This window comes from Prionailurus viverrinus, chromosome B1 (genome assembly GCF_022837055.1).
Source record: "Prionailurus viverrinus isolate Anna chromosome B1, UM_Priviv_1.0, whole genome shotgun sequence".
Lineage (NCBI taxonomy): Eukaryota > Metazoa > Chordata > Mammalia > Carnivora > Felidae > Prionailurus > Prionailurus viverrinus.
The window spans coordinates 80,245,033-80,268,186 of NC_062564.1; the positions used below are offsets into that span (position 1 = coordinate 80,245,033).

The following is a 23,154-nucleotide window of genomic DNA, read 5'->3' on the forward strand; positions in this document are numbered from 1 at the left end:
TATGTATTTTGTAGTTAAAAAATACTTTATTTATCTACCTCTCTACCTACCTACCTATCATCTTAGACTTTTTTTTTTAAGAACAGTTTTAAGTTTCCAGCAAAATTGAGAGGAAGGTACAGGTATTTCCCATATATACCCTGCCCTATACATGCATATCCTCCCCCATCACTCACCAGAGGTTTTTTTTTGTTTGTTTGTTTTTGTTTTGTTTTTTTATCAAGTGTGAACCTATACTGACACATTATAATAACCCAAACATTCTATGAGGTTGGGCCAATTTATAATGACATATATCTATCATTGTAATATCATATAGAGTATTTTCACTGCCATAAAAATCCTCTTTGCTGTGCCTATGCATCTCTTCTCCCTGCTATCTGGGGCAACCACTGAACTTTCTATTATATCCATTGTTTACTATTTCTAGAATGTCATATGGGTGGAATCCTACATTATGGGGCCTTTTCAGACTGGCTACTTTTACTTAGTAATTTGTGCTTAAGTATTCCTCTGTGTCTTTTTATAGCTTGATAGCTCACTTCTTATTAGCGCTGTGGTAGTATTCCATAGTCTGGATGTACCACAGTTTGTCCATTCACCTGCTGAAGGACATCTTTGTTACTTCTAAATTTTGACAATTATGAATATATCTGCCATAAACATCCATGTGTAGGTTTTATGTGGACATAAGGTCAAATATCATCTTATCAGTCATGGTAGTACCTGTTCAATGGAATATGCCTAAACTTAGATCCTTAGCATTCATTATTTTCCTTGACATAAGGTTAATCTGTTACCAAACTACCAAACCAAAGCAACCAGAGCAGTGGTTCACAAAGTGTGGTCTCCAGACTCAACATGAACCTCATTGAGAACATGTTAGCAATATGAATTCTATTTTTTATTCCAGACCTGGTGAATCAAAAATTCAAGGTGAGACCCAGGAATTAATGTTTAAATAAACACTCTAAATGAGTCTGATACGTGCAAAATTTAATGTGCATATGAGTCATCTGGGGATGTTTTTAAAATGTATATTCCTATTTAGTAGTTCTGGGGTAAATAGAATCTGAATTTCTAACAAGATTCTAGGGGATCCTATTACCGCTGGTGCAGGACTGAACTTTGAGTAGCAAACTCAGATTCAGGGAGTTTTTATTACTACTTCAAACTGCTGAAATTCTGTAGACAAAAGACCTATGAAAACCAGAAAGCTCTGTAGGAAAAAAAATATTGTCATTGCTGTTAGGTGATAATGATTTTCCTAAATTTTCAGAAAGTTGTGTATTTTGGGGGGTGGGGGCAGTGTAATCTTCAAGTGGCAGGTCTGAGAACAGGATTGATTACAAAATTTGTGTAGGAAGTCACCTTTACTTCAAGTGTGTAAATGCCTCATCATGTCTTAATCTCAACATGCCACAGCATGTAACAAGAGTGGAATCTGTATCTCCAGCTGTCCTTTATTTTCTGTTGTTCGTGACATAAATATTGTTCCACATCATTTAAAATGATAATCCAAAGCTTAATATTATTGAAGTTTCCAAACCGCGACCTAAAAGAAGGGAGAGCCTTCCCAGATGGCTCAAGTTGCTGATTATAACTTCTTAGGTCTTTCTTGTCCCAGATTGATCATATCTCATGTTTTTAGTCTCTGGCTATTTGGTGAATAATTGTGAAAGCTTTTGAGAATCTGGTCCAGTTTCCAGCAGTTTGCTATTAGAGCCATTAAAATCTGATTGCTTGACAGATTCTACTTAATGGAAGTGGGGAGAGACTAACTGGGTTTATGAAACTTCCTAGGTTAGGGTTCTCTTGGACAGTGTTGGCCATCGTGTTTTCATGTCCAGTTTATTGCTTTCATTATCAGATGACTGTACTCTTTGAGATTTTGCTTCAAAAAGGTTACAGATGGTTTCATTTCACATAATGAATTCAAAAACATTTAAGAAGACCTCCTCCCACACCAACATCTCCTAAGAGATTTGATCAAAATAAAGGTATATGAAAAAATCTGTCTTTACAACTGAAATTATCTGCAGAGTAATTTCTATCAGAATTCTTTGAAGAAGCCAAATAAGCATGAGAATAAAGATAAACTGGAAAACAGTTTATTTAGTCTTTGAAAAATACTCATAAGTTTTAGTAAGAAAGGAAATTAAATAATCTGTGACTAAGCGGTTCTTACTCCTCATGAAGTCTTTGTTTTCTGTCAAGAAATGAAAGGCACAAATATACAGCATTTTCCTGAAGCAAGAAATATTGACAGTGTGACATCCTAGAAATTACCATGTCTAAATTAACATTTTTATAAAATAATCTGGATGGTCTGTTATATGTAGTTAAATGTCAATTGATGAATAAACTAATGATATGAGGGGTATGTTAGTGCCTGTTTCAGGCTTGAACTTACGGTGTAGTTGCATCTTGGTTGAATTCTAAATATCAGGATCTAATTTCTCAGTTTGTAGGCTTAGAACCTACATTACCTTTTCATTGAGAGGCCTTCCAGAAAACTGGCTTTCTTAACTTGAAAGAGGCTGATGGAAGGTAATAGAGTTTGGTTTTTGTAAATACTTTTTTTCCTCTTGACAAAATTTTATAGATGTTTGTTGTAGGGACTTAGAACATTTGAGAAGATTCAAATTGAAAAATAATCTCCTTCACTCCAACCCCACCCCATGTTAACATTATGGGTTTCAATCTTTTGCTTTATACACATATAGTAAATTTTACTAAACATTCATGAAAAGCTTCATACATTTAAGTCTGTTTTCTGATTCAATATATACACTAAAATTACATCAGTAGAATTTTTTTTTTTAATAATTACCCTCCATAAAGCTATAACAATGTCCATTATTTCCAGCTAGGTATGAGGGTACCTCTTTTCCTACATTTTTTTCATTGCAGGATATCATCAATTTAAAAAAAATGGAGGCTTTATAGGAGAAAAATGGTATTGCACTATAATTGCTATTCACTTGACCTCTGATTAGGTTGAATTTTAATCAGCCGTTTAATGGACATTTGTATTCATTTGGCCATGTCTTATGCTTATACCTCTAGTGGATAGCATAGTACCTGGAACTTAGTAGCTACAAAGTTAGATTAGTAGCTACTAATCTAATTCTGTCTTTATTGCTATATTACTACTCTGACAAGAAGACTACTTACTAAGTTGGGAAGGTTTATTAATTTACTAAGGAGATCAAATTATCATTTGGAAAGGACTCAATATAGTTGTGTGTGAGGTGCAAGCAGAGGTTGAGAGAGGGGGAGGAGATGAGGTTAAGGCTAATACTTAAGCAAAGAGGAGAATTCAGCCAGGCAAAAGAGAAGTTGAAGGAATGAGGGAAAGTGTTTCAGTAACAAGAAATTCCAAGTATAAGGTCCTAATAGTAATAGAGAGTAGAGACTAGCTGAAGTGTATGGTTTGGGGTAGATGGGGATAGAGAGAATTTCAGCTGCACAGGGAAACAGAAACCAAATTATAATAGATTTTTTTTTTTTTTTTACTAAGGAGCTTGGACTTTATCTAGAGGACAACTTGGTAATAAGTATTAAAAGATAACAAACTGTGTGTTGCCTCAATTCAGGAATTCCACAATGAAGAATATATTATAAAGAAATAGAGATATAAATAATCATTGAATCATTAATTAGGACAGGGAAAAACTACATGCAACTTAAATGTCCAATTGTAGAAGATAAGTGAAATAAATTATGCTCATTCTGTGAATTTTTATTGGTTATAAAATACATTTTGGAAGAATGTAATGGAAAAAAGTTTTTTTTTTCCCCACATGCTCTTAAGGTAGCACATTATATGCAAAATATGATCCCAAAATTAAAAAAAAACTATGTGGAATAGTTGGTAATTTAATATGTCATTTCTGAATGGTACAAAGAAATATAGCTTCTTCATTTTCTCTCAACTACTCTTAACTAATTTCATATTGCTCCTGGCCCCTTCATCTAGTTAGGCTCAGTGCATGTGTTAGGGTGTGCATGTGTCTTACTTGATTGGCCTATTAAGTGTGATTTATTTTCTTCCAGTTAAAAAGAGGCTTTAAAAAAAAAACATTTATTGTTTATTTATTTATTTTCTGAGAGACAGAAGGAGCACATGTGAGTAGGGGATGGGTAGAGAAAGAAGGAGAGAGAGAGAATCCCAAGCAGGCTCCACACTGTCAGCATAGAGCCCAGTGGGGGGCTCAATCTCTTGAACCAAGAGGTCATGACCTGAGCTGAAATCAAGAGTGGGAAACTCAACTGTTCAACCGACTGAGCTACCCAGGTGCTTCAGAGAGGTTTTTTATTTTAAAGATAGTCTTATTTGTGCAAATCTTTAAATTACCACAGTTCTTGCCCTTCCCCCTTCTCCTCAATGTATCTGGCTTCTAGGTGTATCTCCACAGATAAGAATTTTTGGCTAGAGAGAGTAGGCTTGGGTGTGTTTGCAGGGGTCTCTTGGTGGTCCTTTCAGTCACTTTTACCCTGTTGTTGAGTGATGTTATGCCACTTTTCTTTGGCATTGGCTTCTTCTGATGAACCTGTTGCTGGTGTACTTGGTCCTGCCTGGTCATCAGGCCTGTGACCTGTCTGTTACTGTTGGTCTTAAACTGTCCTTTGCCTCTGTTTTGAAGTCCTGGCCCTTGGAAATATCTATTTCCTGATTCTGGGTCTTTTCTGTGGCACCGGTCTTCCACCTTGGGTAGGAGTGTTAAAGAATATCTGCATTTCCTTCATACCACATACAACAGCAAAGAGATCTATCTATCCACTTCCCTCTGATGGTGCTGCACTACTGCTGCTGCACCATATTGGATGTGGTCCTAGGCTGAAGGTAGGACTTCTGAGAGAGTTTGCAGCCTCCCCTAGACAACACCTGGAAGAGTGGGCAGTAGCTTTGATGTTGTTACTCTTTGGTATTTATTTGAGTGTCTCTGTAGTTCATTTCCCATATCCCATGGAGGTTTGGAATTTGACCTCCTTGCTCTATTCCTTTCATGACTTCCTCTTTCTTCCAGAAGAAGAAGTATTTTCTTTTTCTTTTATTTTCCTTTCCAGTCTGGCTGAGAATTTCTCTGCATAATGTTATTTTTCAGGATGTTATGATGAGAAGCATGCAGAGAATCACGATTATTTATTTTATGTCTTTAGCTGCAAACTTTCGTGCAGGGGGCTCTTTTAAATACGTCACAAATATTACTTCATTTAGCCCTGATTGCAATTCCATGAGACAGATACTGTCATTAAGCCCATTTTACTACTGAACTGAGAGGCCCAGAGAAGTGCCGTAACCAGTCCATGTTTACATAGCTTATAAGTGGTAGACAGTGTTGGAACTAAGGCACTCTGGGCTTGAGAGCCTATACAACATCTACATCATGTTGCCTCACATTTGAAACAGTTTCATTTTAAGCTTCCTCATGTATAAAACTTCAAAAGTGACTATTTGCAAGATTATTCTCACATATAGGTATAAACACAGAGGAAAAAAAAGACTGGAAGGATATAAATTAAAGATTTTAACAGCAGTTATCATTGAATATTGGGATTATTATAGCACAGGTGATTTTAATTTTACTTCTTGGTACTTCTGTAAATTTGTTGCAGTATGGATGACTTCCTGTATGTTCAGTAAAATAATACATCTATTAATAAAAATAAGATTATTTGTGAACATATTTATGCTGAAAAGACTAGGTTGATAAAAGGACTCTTTTTTTTTCCATTAACTCATTCAATACTTACTGGAGGAATGTACTAGGGATTACACTATGACTAAGGTTGTGGAGGTGAAGAAAACATTGCACCTACTCTGAAAGAAATTATTTATGGTGAGGATTGAGAGAGAACGATAGGGAAAAATCTGTTGTAAGATGGCCAACAGGACTGATAGGGGAATCACAGTCCCTGCCTGAAGACTCCCCTTCTGGGTTCTTCTTCCCACCCTGCTTGCTGCTGGCACCAAATTACTACTAATGAGGAATGCGAAGTAACGGACTATAAATTGTCCCCTCTGCTTATGACTGGGACTCAGACCTCTGGAGAATGATCTCCTCTGAGCCCACCAGTGTAAAATAAACCTGCCTTCCAAGATCTCCCAGTGCTGCTTGGTTCTTCTGCCGGTGATCCAGACCAGTTTCTGTAACAATAAATGGATAGTTATGATACAGCATTCTAAGAACTACTACAAGCTTGAGCACAAAGTAGGAAATGTATATGAGACACAACCCAGTTTTGAGGAATTGGTGAATGTTGAAATCTGAGAGTGGAGGAATGTGGGGAGAGGAAAGGAAAGTGCATCTAGCTAGAAATACCAGCATGTGCCGAGGTCCTGATATATGTGTGTGTGTGTGTGTGTGTGTGTACATATATATATATACGTGTGTGTGTATACGTACGTGTGTATATATATGTATATACACATATGTATATGTATATATATGTACATACACACATATATGTACATATGTATATATATGTATATATATGTATATATGTGTGTATGTATATATACGTGTACGTATACACACACACACACACACACACACTCAAGGAATTGAATGCTACTGTTTGGCTAAAAATCAAATAAATTATTTGGAGTGGTCAGAGAAAAAACAGGAAAGCAGGTTTAATTGTAAGAATGTAACTGGTGATTTTGGCAAGAATGAATTCAGTAGAATTTGAAGGCAAATGAAACTTTGAAACATGATGTTATAGAGGAGGGAGTTTATCCATTTTAAAGGAGGATTTTGAGGGAAGGCCATGTGGCAATGGTGACAATTCAATGGCCATGTGGCAATTCAACAGTTTTTGAATCGGCATGAATATTCACACAAAACAGATGTAGAAACTAAGATAATAAGACCAAAATCCCACAGGCAACATTTTCAACAAAACTAGATGACCAGAGAGCCCCAAACTCCAAAATATGGCAAAACAGGCTATGCTTAAAAGTGCAGAAGGAAACTGAGAGCTAGGAACTTTTGAAATCAATAACAAATGCTCACCCTTGAAAGAAAGGGGCTCCCCTCACAAGTGGGAGGGAACTCAGGCAATCTGGGAAAACCAGCTCAAACTGGGAGTTTGGGTTCTGTAAGTCCCAATGTGTGTGTGAGATTAGGGAGACACAAAAACTTGACATTGCTGTCAGCCTATGAAGGCTTGAAACCTGCCAAAGTTCCTTTCCAGAACAAAACCCTGTTGAAAAGGTGCTGTAGGAAGTAGAACCAAACTGATACTAAAGACAAAGAAAAAGACTCCGATGAGAGTAGGAAGAGAGAAAGGAAAGCAGATTTCAGAAAGAACTGTGGACATATGTGGAATTATCAGTCATTAATGATAGAACTGTGGGCCCTGTAACCACAAAACTAAGAAAGCTTTTTTGGTTCACCCTACTCCCCTAATGAGGGGGCTCCCCCTGGGAGCTCAGGAATACTTGTTATGCTTAAACATGAACAACACAAATGACTGTGGTTAAGTCCTACACAAACTACTGTAAGAGAAAAAAAGAGAATAATGAGTAGAGTAGTATTCCCAAGGACATTGTAGATAAAAACCGTAAAATAAAGTTAAAATAAAGTTCTACTTCTGGACGTGCTTTTCCACATTCCTCCTGGTAAGTACAGCTAAAAATCTTGGACCTTATATGTAAAATAAACATTAAAAGCCACTGAAAGATGGAGAGCAAAAGGCAGACTTACTTGGGAACTTGGGAATTGAGAATTGGATCTGAAAAGCCAGCAACCTAGAAATGCTACTGAATGCAGACAGAGTCCCATAAAAGCAGTATCTTTCTATCCAAAATTCCAGGAAAGGGGTCGTCTAGGAAATCAGACGACTTTTAGACATTAACTGCTCTCTATTCCAGTCCAACACCATACAAAAACTATGGTTCCCTGCCGCCCACACCAGCAAAGGTGGAATGGGGGGAGCTTAGAGTTTCATCTTGACAAGGCTAGAACAAGGTAGCCCATCAATCCCACCGGAGTGGTGTCAGAGAAGTAGGGACTTTTATCCTGTCAGACTTATGATAAAGCCCCGTGGTGTCAGTGGAGACCGCACAGAGAGCTGGAGCTCCCACCCTAGCAGCTGGTGATGAGGAGACTCTTCCCACTGCAGGTGTCAGTTGAGGCTAAGTGGAAACTTAGACTTCTGCCTCCACCTGGCAGAAATGCAGCAGTGCCAACTTTCCCTTGACCTTCCTGAGAAGTTTTAGAGGAAAAAAATTACCTAAAACAGAAGATTTAATAAAATACAGCTCTGGGGGCACCTGGGGGCTCAGTTGGTTAAGTGTCCGTCTGACTTGGATCATGATCTCACGGGTGTGGTTTGAGCCCTGCATCGGGCTCTGTGTTGACAGCTTGGAGCCTGGAGCCTGCTTCAGATTCTGTGTCTTCCTCTCTCTCTTTGCTCCTTCCCTGCTTGCACTTTGGCTCTGTCTCTCTCAAAAAATAAATAGATAAATAAAAATATATATACACAAAGTTTTACAACACAATAGGAAAATGTTTAGGTTCTTAATTCAAAATCACCCATCATACCAAGAACTAGAAAGTTCTCAAACTGAATGAAAAAGACAATCAATAGATGTCAACACTGAGATGACAGAACGTTAGATTATCTGACAAAAATTTTAAAGCAGCTACAATAAAAATGCTAAAACAAGCAATTATGAACATTCTTGAAACCAATGAAAAAGTGAAAAGCCTCAGTAAAGAGCTAGAATGTCTCAGCAAAGAAATATAAGATATAAAGGAGAATCAAAGGGAAATTTAGAACTGAAAAATACAGTAACCAAAATAAAAAGTTCAGTGGATGGATTCAACAGCAGAATGGATGGGACAGAGGAAAGAATCAGTAAACTAGAAGAAAAAGAGAAATGGCCCAGTGTAAACAACAGAGAAAAATGAAACTTAATTTTTCCCAGCTTTATTGAGATATGATTGACAATTAAAAATTGAATATATTTAAGGTGTGCAGTGTAGTGTGGTGTTTTGATATAAGAACGTCGTGTAATCATTACCACAATAGGTTGATTAACATATTTATCATCTTACATAGTTAACTGTGTGTGTGTGGGGGGGGTAAGAACAAGTAAGATGTACTCTCAGTAAATTTCAAGTGTAGAATACATTATTATTAGCTGTACTGCCATGATGTACATTGGATTTCTAGAACTTATTTCTCTTATAACCGAAAGGTTATATCCTTTGACCAACATCTCTTTCCCTTTCTTGCCCCCAGCCCCTGGCAACCACTATTCAACTGTTCTCTAAGTTTGACTTTTAAAACTTCCACATAAGTGATAACCATGCAATATTTATTTTTCTGTGTTTGGCTTATTTCACTTAGTAATACCCTCTAAATTCATCCACATTGTTGTAAATTGCAGAATTTCCTTCTTTTTTGAGGATGAATAACATTCAGTGTGTGTGTGTGTGTGTGTGTGTGTGTGTGTGTGTGCGTGTGTACCATGAATTCTTTATCTATTTATTCATTGATGGGTATTTAGTTTGTTTCTATATATTAGCTATCATGAATAATGTTGCAATGAGCATGGAGGTAGAAATATCTCCTTGAGATCCTGTTTTCATTTTTGATTTTTTTAATTAAAAATTTGTTTTGATGTTTATTTAGTTTTTAGAGAGAGAGAGACAGAGCCTGAGCAGGGGAGGGGCAGAGAGAGAGAGTGAGACACAGAATCAGAAGCATGCTCCAGGCTCTGAGTTGTCAGCACAGAGCCCGATGCGGGGCTTGAACTCACGAATGATGAGATCATGACCTGAGCTGAAGTCAGACGCTCAACCAGCTGAGCCACCCAGGCTATTGTTGCCTTTGCTTTTGGTGTCATTTTTAAGAAATCACTGCCAAGACCAATGTCAAGGAGCTTATTCCCTGTTTTCTTTATCCTGCTTGATCAAGTTACTGTTGAAGCTCTTTGCTATGGTCTGGGTGTTTGTCACCCACCCCCCATTCATATGTTGAAATCTTAGTGCCCAATGTAATGATATTATGAGGTAGGATCTTAAAAAGGTAAGTAGTAGGCCATGAGGGTGAAACCATTATGGAGGGAATTAATGCCCTTATAAAAGAGGGTCCAGAGAGCTACCTTGCCCCTTCCACCACGTGAGGACACAGCGAGAAGTCAGCAGTCTGGCAGAAGGCCTTCTCTAGAACCAACTATGTTGGCACTATAATCTTGGACTTTCAGCCTCCAGATATGTGAGAAATAAATTACTGTTATTAATAAGCTATCCAGTCTATAATGTTTTGTTATAGTTGTCCAAACAGAATAAGACATTCTATATCACATTTTTCATTTTATTCTTCAGTTTCATAATTTTTGTTTGGTTTATTTTTATGATTTCTTATTTATTTCTTTGTTGAATGTCTCATCTTGTTCATGTCTTATGTTCTTGAGTTTGTTGAGTTGTCTGTGTTCTCTTAAATCTTACTGAGTTCCTTATGATAATTATCTGGAAATTCTTTTTCAAGTAACTTGTAGATCTCCATTTCTTTGGGATAAGTTACTGGAAAATTATTGTGTCTCTTTGGTGGTATCATATTTCCTTGGCGGTATCATATTTCCTTGCTTTTCCATGTTTCTGGTGACCTTGTGTTAATATATGATTTGAGGGTGCAGTCACCTCTCCCAGCCTTTTTGGAATGGCTTTGGTGGGAAAAACTAGGAGTTGCTGCAAGCATGCTGTCCAGATAGAGTGTAGAGTCTCTGGTTCAATTGTGAGAGGTGAAGTCTCCATGTAGCTCTGACAGTTGAGAATGACAGAGGTTCAAAACTGAAGAGGTCCTTGGTGGTCAATGTACATGTCTTCAGCAGTAGTTGTGGCTAGGACTGAAGGGGTCCTTGGTGGCAAAGTCACCAACAGGTTCTTCCTGTTCCCCTCCCCCTCCCCATGGGAGGAAGAGAATTCTAACCAAGGAGATTCCTCTTGGCATTGGATCCTGTACAGAAGGTACACTTTATTTTTTATTTTTATTATTTTAAGTAGGCTTCACCCCAGCATGGAGCCCAGCATGGGGCCTGAACTCATGACCCTGAGATTAAGACCTGAGCTGAGATCAAGAATCAGATGCTTAACTGACTGAGCCACCCAGGTGCCCCCAGAAAGTGCACTTTAAAAAACGGACTAGGAAAAAAATAAAACACAAAAAGGACCAGAGCCTTAGGGACCTGTGTGACTAAAAGAAAAGATTTCTGTCACCAGAGTCCCAGAAGGAAAGGAGAAAGAGGGTGGAGTTAAAAAAATATTCAAAGACTAATGGATGATAATAATAATAATAATAATAATAATGATAATAATAATAGCTGAAGACTTCCCACATTTGTTGAGTGGCATAAATCTACAGATTCGAGAAGCTGAATGATCCCAAACAGGATAAACCTAAACAAATCTATGGCAAGTTACATCATATTAAAATTCTGAATACTAAAAAGAAAGCAGTTTGAAGCACCAGAGAAAAATTTCAAACGATTCTGGATTTTGACTAGAAACAATGAATTCCAAAAGTAAGTAATATGGATTCCATATTATCAGATGCTGAAAGAAAGAACTGCCAACCCAGAATTCTTTTTTTCAGGAATGAAGGGGAAATCAAGACATTCTCAGATGAAGGAAAACTAAGAATTTGTCATCAGCAGAACTATCTTAAAATGGAAGTTCTCTGAACAGAAACAATATAATAAAAGAATGAACCTTAGAAAGTCAGGAAGTAAGAACACAGTTAAAATATGAGTAAATAAAATAGACTTTCCTTCTGTTGTTAAATTTTCTAAATTATGTATGGTGGTTAAAACAAAAATTATGACACCCATGTGGTTCTAAATGAATGTAGAAGAATTACTTAGGATAATTATTTTGCAAATGGAGAAGAGTAAAGGGACATAATGGAAGGTAAGGCATCTATACTTCAGACAAAGAAGTGATGATATCCACGGATTGTAATTTTATGTATTATAAATATGTATATAAAATAACATACATGCATACATAATTAATGTAATATCTAGATAATATCTCTGGATAATTACATAGCTAGATAGATAATATAATAGTGGGGTACCTGGGTGGCACAGCCGGTGAAGCATCTGATTTGGCTCAGGTCATGATCTCACAGCTCATGAGTTTGAGCCCTGAGTCGGGCTCTGTGCTGACAGTTCAGAGCCTGGAGCCTGCTTTGGACTCTGTGTCTCCCTCTCTCTCTGCCCCTTCCCTTCCCCCACCAAATAAATAAACATTAAAAAAATTAAAAAAAAAGATAATGTAATAGAGCAACCACTAAAAAAAACTGTACAAAGAGATATTTTAAAAAGTATAGGTAATTCAAAATGGATTCTTAAAAAATGTTTAAGTAGTAGACAGGAAAGTAGAAACAAGAAAATGGAGAGGAAAAAAACAGAGAAAATAAACAGAGAAGAAATATTTAAGTGAGATTTAAGCCCTAGCAATAATTATATTAAGTATAAATGGCCTAATATGTCAATTAAATGAAAAGGATTGACTGATTGGATTAACAAACATGACCCAACTATATTCTATTAGAAATTCAATTATAACCATATATGCAGATGGAAAGTAAAAAGATAGAAAAAAAACATATCATGCAAGCATTTATCAAAGGAAAGCCAAATGGCTGCATTAATATCAAGTAAATTTGACTTTGGAACAAAGAAAAATATTAGAGACAGAAAAGGATATTATATAATGAGAAAAAAAGCCAATTCACCAAGAAGAAGCCAAAACCCAAGGTATCATTAAGGATACATTCTTTTCTGGGATACCTGGGTGGCTCAGTCAGTTGAGCATCTGACTGTTGGTTTTGGCTCAGGTCAAGTTCTCTGTTGGGGTCTGTGCTGACAGCATGTAGCCTGCGTGGGATTCTCTCTCCTCTCTCTTTCTGCCCCTCCTCTGCTTATGCATGCACTCTCTCTCTCTCAAAATACATAAACTTAAAGAAAATGGCTTTAGAAAAAAAGAAAAAAATGATATTTTCTTTTCTGTCATCCTACACATCTAATGCATCCTGTTTATTATATCTCCAAGATACATGTTAAATATATTGATTTTTCTTCATTTTTTCTAGAATCACTTATATCCAAAATGCTGTCATCTCCTACCAAGATTTCTACACTATCCTCTTTATTGACCTCCTTGTTTACACTCTTCTCCTACAAGAACTAAAGGAAGCTTTTAAAATTGTAAATCAACTTGTAATTTTTCTGTTTAAATGGCTTTTCATAAAATTTGAATATAATAAAATATTTCAGTAGCATAAAATCCCAACCCCTTTCCAGGTCCAAAAAGCCCTATGCAATTGGATCTCTCCCTAACTTTCCAAACCCTATTTCCTACTTCTCTCCTATCTTCTCATTACACTTTATCCATAGTGGTATCCTTTTTAGGCTAAATAAGTGATTAATAGAATGGGAGAAAAGATAGAAGTATTTTGAGGTATTTTGAGTATTTTGAGATAGGTGAACAAGTAAAGTGAGAGGGCAGAGGAAGAAAACATGAAAACTAGGAGATTATGGTGGGGGGAGAGATGTTTGCAATTCATATTTTTTGTCATGGGGCAGTGTTAAGTGAAAACAAGTTTCAAGAGTGTTGCCTATATGTGGATGGTGACTCATGAGGAGTGCTATTGAGAAGTTATTGGAATTGAGGATGTTAATAAAAACAGAGGCTAGAGTGTGGGATGCGTTAACTACATGGACATTGCTTTTTCCCAGTATTATGACAGGAAATGGAGTAAAGAAAAAAAAATGATGGGTACTCATGAAAATGAAGTTTATGGTTGGTATATTTACACCAAAGGTTTTTCTGCCTATAGAATTGAGAGATATCATTCAAATTAGTGAATGGTCTCTAAAAACAAAACAAAAAAAGGCTGGAGAAATATTGATCAAGTCTGAGTTTCCAACTCTTCTGTTTTAAGATTTGATGCAGGCCATGCCCTGCTGTTAGCACTACCCTTCAGTTGTCTTTTATTCAGTGTTCATTGTTTGCATTCTGAGATAGGTACTTTGGGGGATAATAAAATAGTCCCTGATTCTAAGGATCTAGATGTCCTAGATCAGGGAGGGTGCCAGCACGCTTGGGTGAGGACCCTCCTAAGTTTGCAAACATCTCAGACTTCTTATTGTATCCTTACATGGCAGAAGGGGTTGGATAGCTTTGTGTGGTCACTTTTATAAGAGCACTAATCCCATTCATGAGGTCTCTGCCCTTATGACCTAATTAGCTCCTAAAGGTCCCACTTCCTACTTCCTATTGGATTTCAATATATGAGTTTTGGGAGGGATTCAGATCATAGCACCACTCTATTTTCTGTTTGTATGAATTTGGCTATCCTGGGTATTTCATATAAATGAAATAAAAATAGGTGACCTCTTGAGGCTTCTTTCACTTAGCATAATATTTTCAAGATTCATCCATGTTGTATCTGAATCAGTACTTCATTCCTTTTTATGGCTAATAACATTTCATTGTATGGACTGGTAAGGTAGGATTTATTTCTGCTAGTTTGCAATTTGTTTTCTACATGTTTTATGCATTTTTTTTATTCCTTTATTCTTCCTTTACTGTTTTTTGGTTAAATAGGTGTCTTCTAGTGTACCATTTTAATTCTCTTTTCATTTATTTTACTATTCTTTTGAGTTAGTTCCTTTGGTATTGCCCTGAGAATTACAATTAACACATGTAACAATCTAGTTTGGATCAATACTAACTTAATTACAGTAGCATGTCACAATTTTGTTGCTGTCTAATTGTGACCCCTTCCCCTTATTTGTACTACTATTTTTATCCAGATTACATCTTTTTACACTGTGTGCCTCTCAACACAGATTTACAATTGTTACTTTATGCAGTTTTCTTTTAAATCATACATTAGAAAAAAAGCTAAAAACAAGAAGATTGTACTTTTATATTTATCTATGTAATTACCTTTACCAGTATTCTTTCTTTCTTCATGTGGATTTGAGTTACTCTCTCATGTCTTTTTTTTTTTTTAATTTTTTTTTCAATGTTTATTTATTTTTGGGACAGAGAGAGACAGAGCATGAATGGGGGAGGGGCAGAGAGAGAGGGAGACACAGAATCGGAAACAGCCTCCAGGCTCTGAGCCATCAGCCCAGAGCCTGATGCGGGGCTTGAACTCACGGACTGCGAGATCGTGACCTGGCTGAAGTCGGACGCTTAACCGACTGCGCCACCCAGGCGCCCCTCTCATGTCTTTTAATTTCAGCTTGAAGGACTCTAGTATTTGCAAGTAATGAATTCTTTTTTTAAAAAAAAAATTTAATGTTTATTTCTGAGAGACAGAGAGAGACAGAGCATGAGCAGGGGAGGGGCAGAGAGAGAGGGAGACACAGAATCTGAGTCAGGCCCCAGGCTCTGAGCTGTCGACACAGAGCCCAGTGCAGGGCTTGAACCCATGAGTTGTGAGATCATGACCTGAGCTGAAGTCACACACTCAACCGACTGAGCCACCCAGGCACTCTGCAAGTAATGAATTCTTTTAGCTTTTCTTCACCTGGAAATGTATATCTCCTTTAGTTTTGAAGGATAGTTTTGCTGGGTGTAGATTTCTTGGTTGGCAGTATTTCTTTGAGCACTTAAAAAAATTTTTTTTTAATGTTTATTTTTGAGAGAGAGAGAGGAACAGAGTGCAAGGGTTAGAGAGAGAGGGAGACACAGAATCTGAATCAGGCTCCAGGCTCTGAGCTGTCAGTACAGTGCCTGAAGTGGGGCTCCAACTCACAGACCAGGAGATAATGACCTGAGCTGAAGTCAGACACTTAACCAACTGAGCCACCCAGGTGCCCCGTTTCTTTGAGCACTTTTAATATGTCATTCCCATTGTCTTCTGGTCTTCATGGTTTCTGATAATTGGCTGTGAATATTACTAGTATTGTTTGTATGTGATTAGCAATTTTGCTCTTGCTCTTTTCAAGATTTTCTCTTTCTTTATCTCTTTCAACAAGTTGATTGTGATATGTGTAGGTATGGCTTTCTTTGAGTTTATCCTGCTTGGATGTCATTGAGCTTCTTGTAAGAGTAGATTTTTAATCATGTTTATGAGATTTTTACCATTATTTTTCAAATAATCTTTCCTCCCCTTTCTTTTTCTCCTTTCCTTATTGGTTTCCTGATACATATATGTTGATACACTTGATATTGTCTCCTAAGCTTCTGAGCCTCTGTTCATTTTTCCTCTTTTATTTATTTTTATTTTTTATTATTTTTATTCCTGTTCCTCATACTGAATAATCTCAACCAACTATATTCAAGTTTGCTGATTTTTTTCTTCCCCCTTGGTCAAATTTGCTGCTGAGTCTCATTAGGAAATATTTCATTTCAATTATTGTATCCTTTTTTTAAAAGTTTATTTATTTTAATAGAAGGAGAGGCAGAGAGAGACAGAGAGAGAGAATTCCAAGTAGGCTCTGCACTGGCAGCACAGAGCCTGACATGGTGCTTGATCTCATGAACTGTGAGATCATGACCTGAGCCAAACCAAGAGTCAGGCGCTTAACCCACTAAGCCACTCAGGTGCCCCAATTATTATATCCTTAACTCTAGAATTTGTGTGGGTGTATGTTTAAAATAATTTCTTTCTTTCTAGTTCTACTTTGTGTTTGGTGACATCATTCTTTTACTTTCCTTTGTTCTTCAAGCATATTTTTCTTTACTTGTTTGAACATAACTCAGATAACTTCCTAAAAGTCATTGTGTAGTAAGTCCAGTGTCTGGTCTTCCTTGGGGACAATATTTTTGTTGATTGCTTCCTTTCCTGTGTATAGGCCCTATTTTCTTGTTTCTTTTCTCATCTAGTAATTTTTTTTGGAAACTGTATATTTGTTAAGATTTTATTTTTTTAAATTTTTAAATTTTTTAAATTTTTTATTAAAAAATTTAAATTTACATATTTATTTTGAGAGAGAGTGAGCATGAATGAGGAAGGAGCAGAGAGTGAGGGAGAGAGAGAATCAGAAGCAGGCTCTGTGCGCTGTCAGTGTGGGCCCTGATCTCAGGAACCTTGAGATCATGACCTGAGATGAAGTCAAGAGTCCGCTGCTTAACTGACTGAGCCTCTCAGGCACTCCAAGATTTTATTTTAATGTAATCTCTATACCGAATGTGGAGCTTGAACTCAAAACAGATTATGAGTCACATGCTGTACTAAGCCAGCCAGGTGCCCTGAAAACTATATTTTAAATATATAATATGGTTACTCTAGGCATCAGATTCTCCTCCTTCCCCATGGTTGTTTATTTTCTTAGTGTCTTTTCTGAACTAATTCTATAAAGTCTGTATTTTTTGTCATGTATGGTCATGAAAGTCTTTATTTGGTTACCTTAATAGTCAGCTAATGATTAGACAGAATTTTTTTTTTTTTTATTTTAGAGAAAGAGTGAATAGGGGAGAGGGACAGAAGGAGAGAGAGAATCTTTTTTTTTTTTTTTTTAATTTATTTTTGAGAGAGAGAGCGTGAGCAGGGGATGGGCAAAGAGACACAGAATCTGAAGCAGGCTCTAGGCTTTAAGACCTTCTCAGATCTTTCCTGAGCATGTTACAGTGTTGGATATATACATAGCCCTATGCATTGTGTGGGCTTCTAGATTCTCAGAAATATGTTGGGAGATTTTCAGTGCCCCTATGGGCATCTTGTACCCCAGCATTTCATTTTGTTTATTAAAACTGTGATCCATTGCTTCATACAGCCATAAAGTTAATTAATTCTCTCTAATTGTTTTTGACAGAAACTCCTAGGGAAAAAGTTTGTACACTGAGTTAGCTCTGAGTCAGGGAAAAAAAACACAACCTTGAGTGTGGAGATTTCCATGGAACCATGAGACAGGGCAAATAATGACAATGCTCGGGAAATGAGGCTTTAAAGGAGTTCCACTCTCATTTTCCCCCCTCTGGTGGCTATCAGGCTATTGGTCTGTGCTGTGATTGCAGGTTGTCGGTTTTCACCATGATTGCAGGCTTTGGTTTTTAAAGCTGTCTCAGAGCTACAGAGAGGAAGATCAGAATAGGACAGGAGAAAATGCTTCAAAGGATATTCTTTTTTTTTTTAACTAAAATTCTGCATTTTTTCTTGAATAAAATGCACCCTGGATTGCTGTAGACCTTTGGTTAATTTCCAGAATTCCAAAAAAGTTGATTCTGACAATTTTTGCTATTTTTTTATTGTTACTTTTATGGGGGAGAGAATTTTATGCTACTGTGCTATATTATTTTATGCTTTACTGTGCTATTTTTGCTGACATCATCCTTCCAAAGATCTTATCGTATAGACTATGTAACATGCTCTGATTGGTGTTCATTTGAAAATCTATGTGTAACATATTACATTCTCTAAGATTATTTTCTTCAGCTGATTCTTTAAGACACAGAGTCAGGGGGCCGCTTAGTTAAGCATCCAACTTCTGCTCAGGTCATGATCTCACGGTCCATGAGTTCGAACCCTGTGTCGGGCTCTGTGCTGGCAGCTTGGAGCCTGGAGCCTGCTTCAGATTCTGTGTCTCCCTCTCTCACTGCCCTTCCCACACTTGCACTCTGTCTCTCTCTCAAAAATAAACATTAAAAAAAAAAGACAAAGAGTCAGAAGAAGGCAGTTATTGGGAAATGTGTGCTATGTCCATAATGACCAATAAGATGTAGAAGACTACTAAAAGAAAATTGAATGTTTTTATTCAGTTTTCAAAAGTAAAGTGAATGAATGTCTGGAAAACTATTTCAAGCAGTTCTGGTTTCTATTTGTTACGAAGTCAATAATGGTAGTAGAGATATGCACATAATATAAAATTGGAGCCTTTTAAGAAAAAGGCTGCAGAAAAGAAAATTTATCTTTGATTAATGAATTTATAGAAGTTGTTTTCTCAAAGGCTAATACAGGCTAAAAATATAAACAGAAGTGAAAGTTATATTAAAATTTTCCTGCCTTTTGTTGTCATTGCTTTAAGAAAACTGAACAGAGCGGTAGCAATGAAATTAAAATTTAGAAATTGCTTCATACCTGAATATAAAATATGGCAAAATTTAGATTTAGTAGGATTTGGCCCAGTTTGATACATTGTTTAATCAGAAGAACCATGATTTGACCAAGAGTATGAGGGAATACCTGTTTCTACACATTTTTTTCCATTAGCAGGCCAAGATTTTATGGGCTATAAGTTGAATAAAAATTAGAAATTACTTTATTGCTAATTAAAAGGAGATATTCAAATCCTAGGTCCAATACTTTAGCAATGATCCAGGCCCCTGACAAGATTTGACTTTCCCCAAGAATCATAGGAAATTGTGATGTTCTAAGTCTGACTCTGTGATCTAAATCTGAACTGCTTTTAGTTGTTGAAAATGAATTTGGCCTCTTTGTTTAATTTTGGTCAGCTGTGTTTTGTATTATTTTATGTATGCATGCATGCATTTTGAGAGACAAAAATTGGCAAGATTTTTAAGTTTCTACTTTTTGTTACAATTAGACCCCTCAACTTAAGAGTTCTAAAATAAATTAATGTCAGCATGAAGGATGAAAATGTAGCAGGTCACATGCACTTAAAGTTTATTATGCTAGGTTGGGATGGTTGAAATTTTCCATTAAAAAGTAAAACAAAGAAGACTACACTGTGCATGGTGCCTCCCACTTGGAGGACTAGGGAAGATATACATGGACAAGGCTGGTGGCAGTGAGGACATCAAAGGAATGGAAGAATGGAAGAGAGATGTTTAAGAAGGTGAAAACCCAACATTTGTAATCTCTTTTTTCTCTGCCTAATGTAGTTCATCTAGATCGTAAAATTTTATGGCTTTCTGCCATAAAGGTAAAACAACAACAACAACAACAACAACAACAACAACAACAACAAAATACCACCCAAACCACAAAACCCTCTTTAAGTTATAGGTGGTTTTGAGAATACTAGTTTCTGTTTTGGGTCAAGAGTGATCAAATAGAGCTCTATGTTGCCAATGTTCTTTGAAGGTGGTGAAGCTGTCAAATGTTTACTTGATGTCTCTGGACCACTTTAAGTTGGGAAGCCCAGGTATATGACACAGGAGAAGGAAAGAAGTTGTCATTGGAGTATATACAAGCTTTTGCAGGCAGGGGAAATTCAGACCTGACCTTGAATAGCTCCAGAGAGTGGTGTTTTAAAAAAATCTTGAAGTTTGAAGGGCGCCTGGGTGGCTCAGTCAGTTGAGTGTCCGACTCTTGATTTCAGGTCAAGTCATGATCTTACGGTTAGTCAGATTGTGCCCCGCATTGGGCTCTGTGCTGACAGCGTGGAGCCTGTCTTCCTCTCACCTTTTACTCCTCCCCCACTCATTCTCTCTCTCCCCCCAAAATAAATAAACTTAAAAAAATTGTTTAAAAACATCCTGAAGGTTGATATATAAGAAAAGGAAACTTGGCAGAAGTTATTAGAAGTTTTGGGTCCATAAAAAAGACTGGTAGAGGGAAATTTATGCAACTGGGTGTGTGTGTTTCCTGGTTGGGAATTTTTATAACTAGGGATAAAGCCATTTTACCTTTATTTGAAGGTAGACTGGGGGCCCAGAATGAAAGAAGATACCAGGAGAGAAATAATTTTAACTGTATTCCTGAGATAGAGAGGATCGTCCCTGTCTTCCTCTGTTCATTCCTTCATTCCTTCCCTTTCCCTCCCTCCCTCCCTCTTTCCTTCCCGTTTCCTCTCTTTTTCCTTCTTTCAACTTGTTGAGCACATGCTGTCCTAGTGATGTACTTATACATAACTTACTATCATCCAATATGTGTTTACTACTATGGTAGATGTTTCAGAGTGCAGTAGGAGGGACTATGCGTGACTGGGGAATGTACTGTTACATGAAAAAAGGATGGGGTTTGGAGTCAGAAAAATCTGGGTGACATTTAGATTCTACATCTTCCTAGTTATGTAGCCTTTAATGAGTTATCTCTAACATTTTTTATCTGTTCATTTTGGAACATCAGTATTTATTGAGTACTTACTATATACACAGTACAGGATGCATATTATTTTAGTTGATCTTTACAAGAGCACTGTGAAAAAGAAATTTTATCCTCTTTTTTCTGATAAAGAAATGGAGGAGGAAGTTCTGTCCCTTTTCCAAGGACACACAGCTGTTTTATTATTAAAATACGGTAAGGCCAACAGATCAAATGATGATTGCTGTTGAAAACATAGTTCCTTATACTCACAGATCCCAAGAGGAAGGGGCCCACCACACCAGGGCAGGGGTGGGGATAGGGTGGTGGGGCACCTGGGGGAGCACTGGAGTCAGTCAGGAGATGGAGGGAAAGGAGGAAACTATAGGCAAGAGCCTTTCTTGCCATTTCCATCAGAGAAACAGCAGAGGCAGGCGAAACAGGTTTAGGATTGGCTAGTTTGAGTAATTCTAGTGGGCTTTGGACTTTGTGTGCTGCTCTGAGTTGTTTTGGTACCTGGCCCTGGGAATGATTAGGGAGTGGTTAAGGGTGTGGACCCTGGGTGGTTGGTTTGCATTTGAAAAGCATACTGTTGTTTACTGTCTCTAGGAATTGGCTAACCTTGGGAAGGAGGGGCACCTGGGTGGCTCAGTCAGTTAGGTGTCCAGCTTCTGCTCAGGTCATGATCTCATGGTCCATGAGTTTGAGCACTGGGTTGGCCTCTGTGCTGACAGCTTGGAGCCTAGCGCCTGCTTCAGAATCTGTATCTCCCTCTCTCTCTGCCCCTACCCTGCTCATGCTCTATCTGTCTCTCAAAAAAAAAACATTAAAAAAAAAAAACCCAGCATTGAGACAGAACTCAAGAACACAGTGCAGCAGAGATCACAGAGAAAAGCAGAACTCTTTGACAGTGAAAAGCCAGTTTGCTGTGGTTGCTCCCACTACAGTGGGATATACAGTGGAAATCAGTAATTATGGATGGGATCAGTCAGGTAAGTTTGTGAAATTCTACCTTACGTAAACTGCAGTTCAAGTCCCTGCTGAGAATGTGCAGGTGCATTTCACAGAAAGGTCCTTTGATCTTTGGTAAAGAATCTAAATGGGAAGAATGAGTCCATGATTGTGAACAATCTCTTGAAACCCGTCTCTGTGGAAAGCAGATCAAAAAAAGATACAGTTCTTAAGTAGAAAGAAAGCAGAAAACATGCAATAGGACTGCCTTGACTTAGGTTGAAAAAGAACGCAAAGAGAAAGAAAAGCCCTCCCATGATGCTGAAACAGCGAGAGACTGATGAACGTTCTAAAGAAAGTTTATGAAGATCGAGATGAATGAAGTGGACTATTAATACAGCCTGGGTAGAATCGAGAGAGAAGCAAGCCAAAGGAGACACAGATTTTTGAGGCTTTAAAGTCATTTTTGGGAATTGTGATGTGGAAATATTGATGTTTCTAATAAGGGGGTATTGGTGAGCTGTGCAGATAAATTTGACAGATGACTACTTACCCAGCCTTCTTCTAAGTAAAGACACTGAATTCTCTCATTTCCTCCTGGAGGATTTATTTAAATAAAATAGGCTTATTAAACATTTCCTCCAAAGATGGTTTCCTCAGTAATCTGGGCATTTTGTTCAAGAAACAGTAACATTGCATTCTTCTGTGAGATGTAAAAAAGCAAGGCTTGTGGCAAGATAATGCTACATTGTGTTTATTTTTGTTCAGCAAGACTTAGAAAACAAAAGTTATTGTTTGCCTATAAGTTCCTGATATCAGCTCCCACCAAATGTAAGAATAAGTAAAAATAAAACCTGAATTTTTGCATAAATTGCAAATTTGAAAAAAAAATTTCTTGAAGTAAAAGGAAGTTTCTTGCCCTGCTTCTTTTGAGGTCGCTTCAGGCCAGCGCAGATAGACTTAGCCCTTAGAGGGAAGGTGAGCAGGGAAGCTGGAGCCCTGTTGCACCTTTGTTCTACTTGGTTGCTCCCTATTTCCTCTGTCACAGCGCTGCGCTGTCCTGTGTCCAGATGTTGTCCATTTAGTGGACAACCTTTGTCCAGATGTTGGAAGGTAAGCATGATGCAGGAATTAAGAAATGGGACCTCACTTACACCGTACCTTGGGGACAGAACTGCTAGTTCTGAAAAGCTAGTGCTTTTTCTGAATTCAGGAACCATCACCCCAGAATTGGCT

At 37.4% G+C, this 23,154-nt stretch overlaps 1 pseudogene; it reads left to right on the forward strand.

The window, feature by feature from the left end:
- The first annotated feature begins 13,661 nt into the window (after positions 1–13,661).
- Positions 13,662–22,368, forward strand: LOC125164616 (calcyclin-binding protein-like; annotated as a pseudogene).
- Positions 22,369–23,154: the final 786 nt, after the last annotated feature.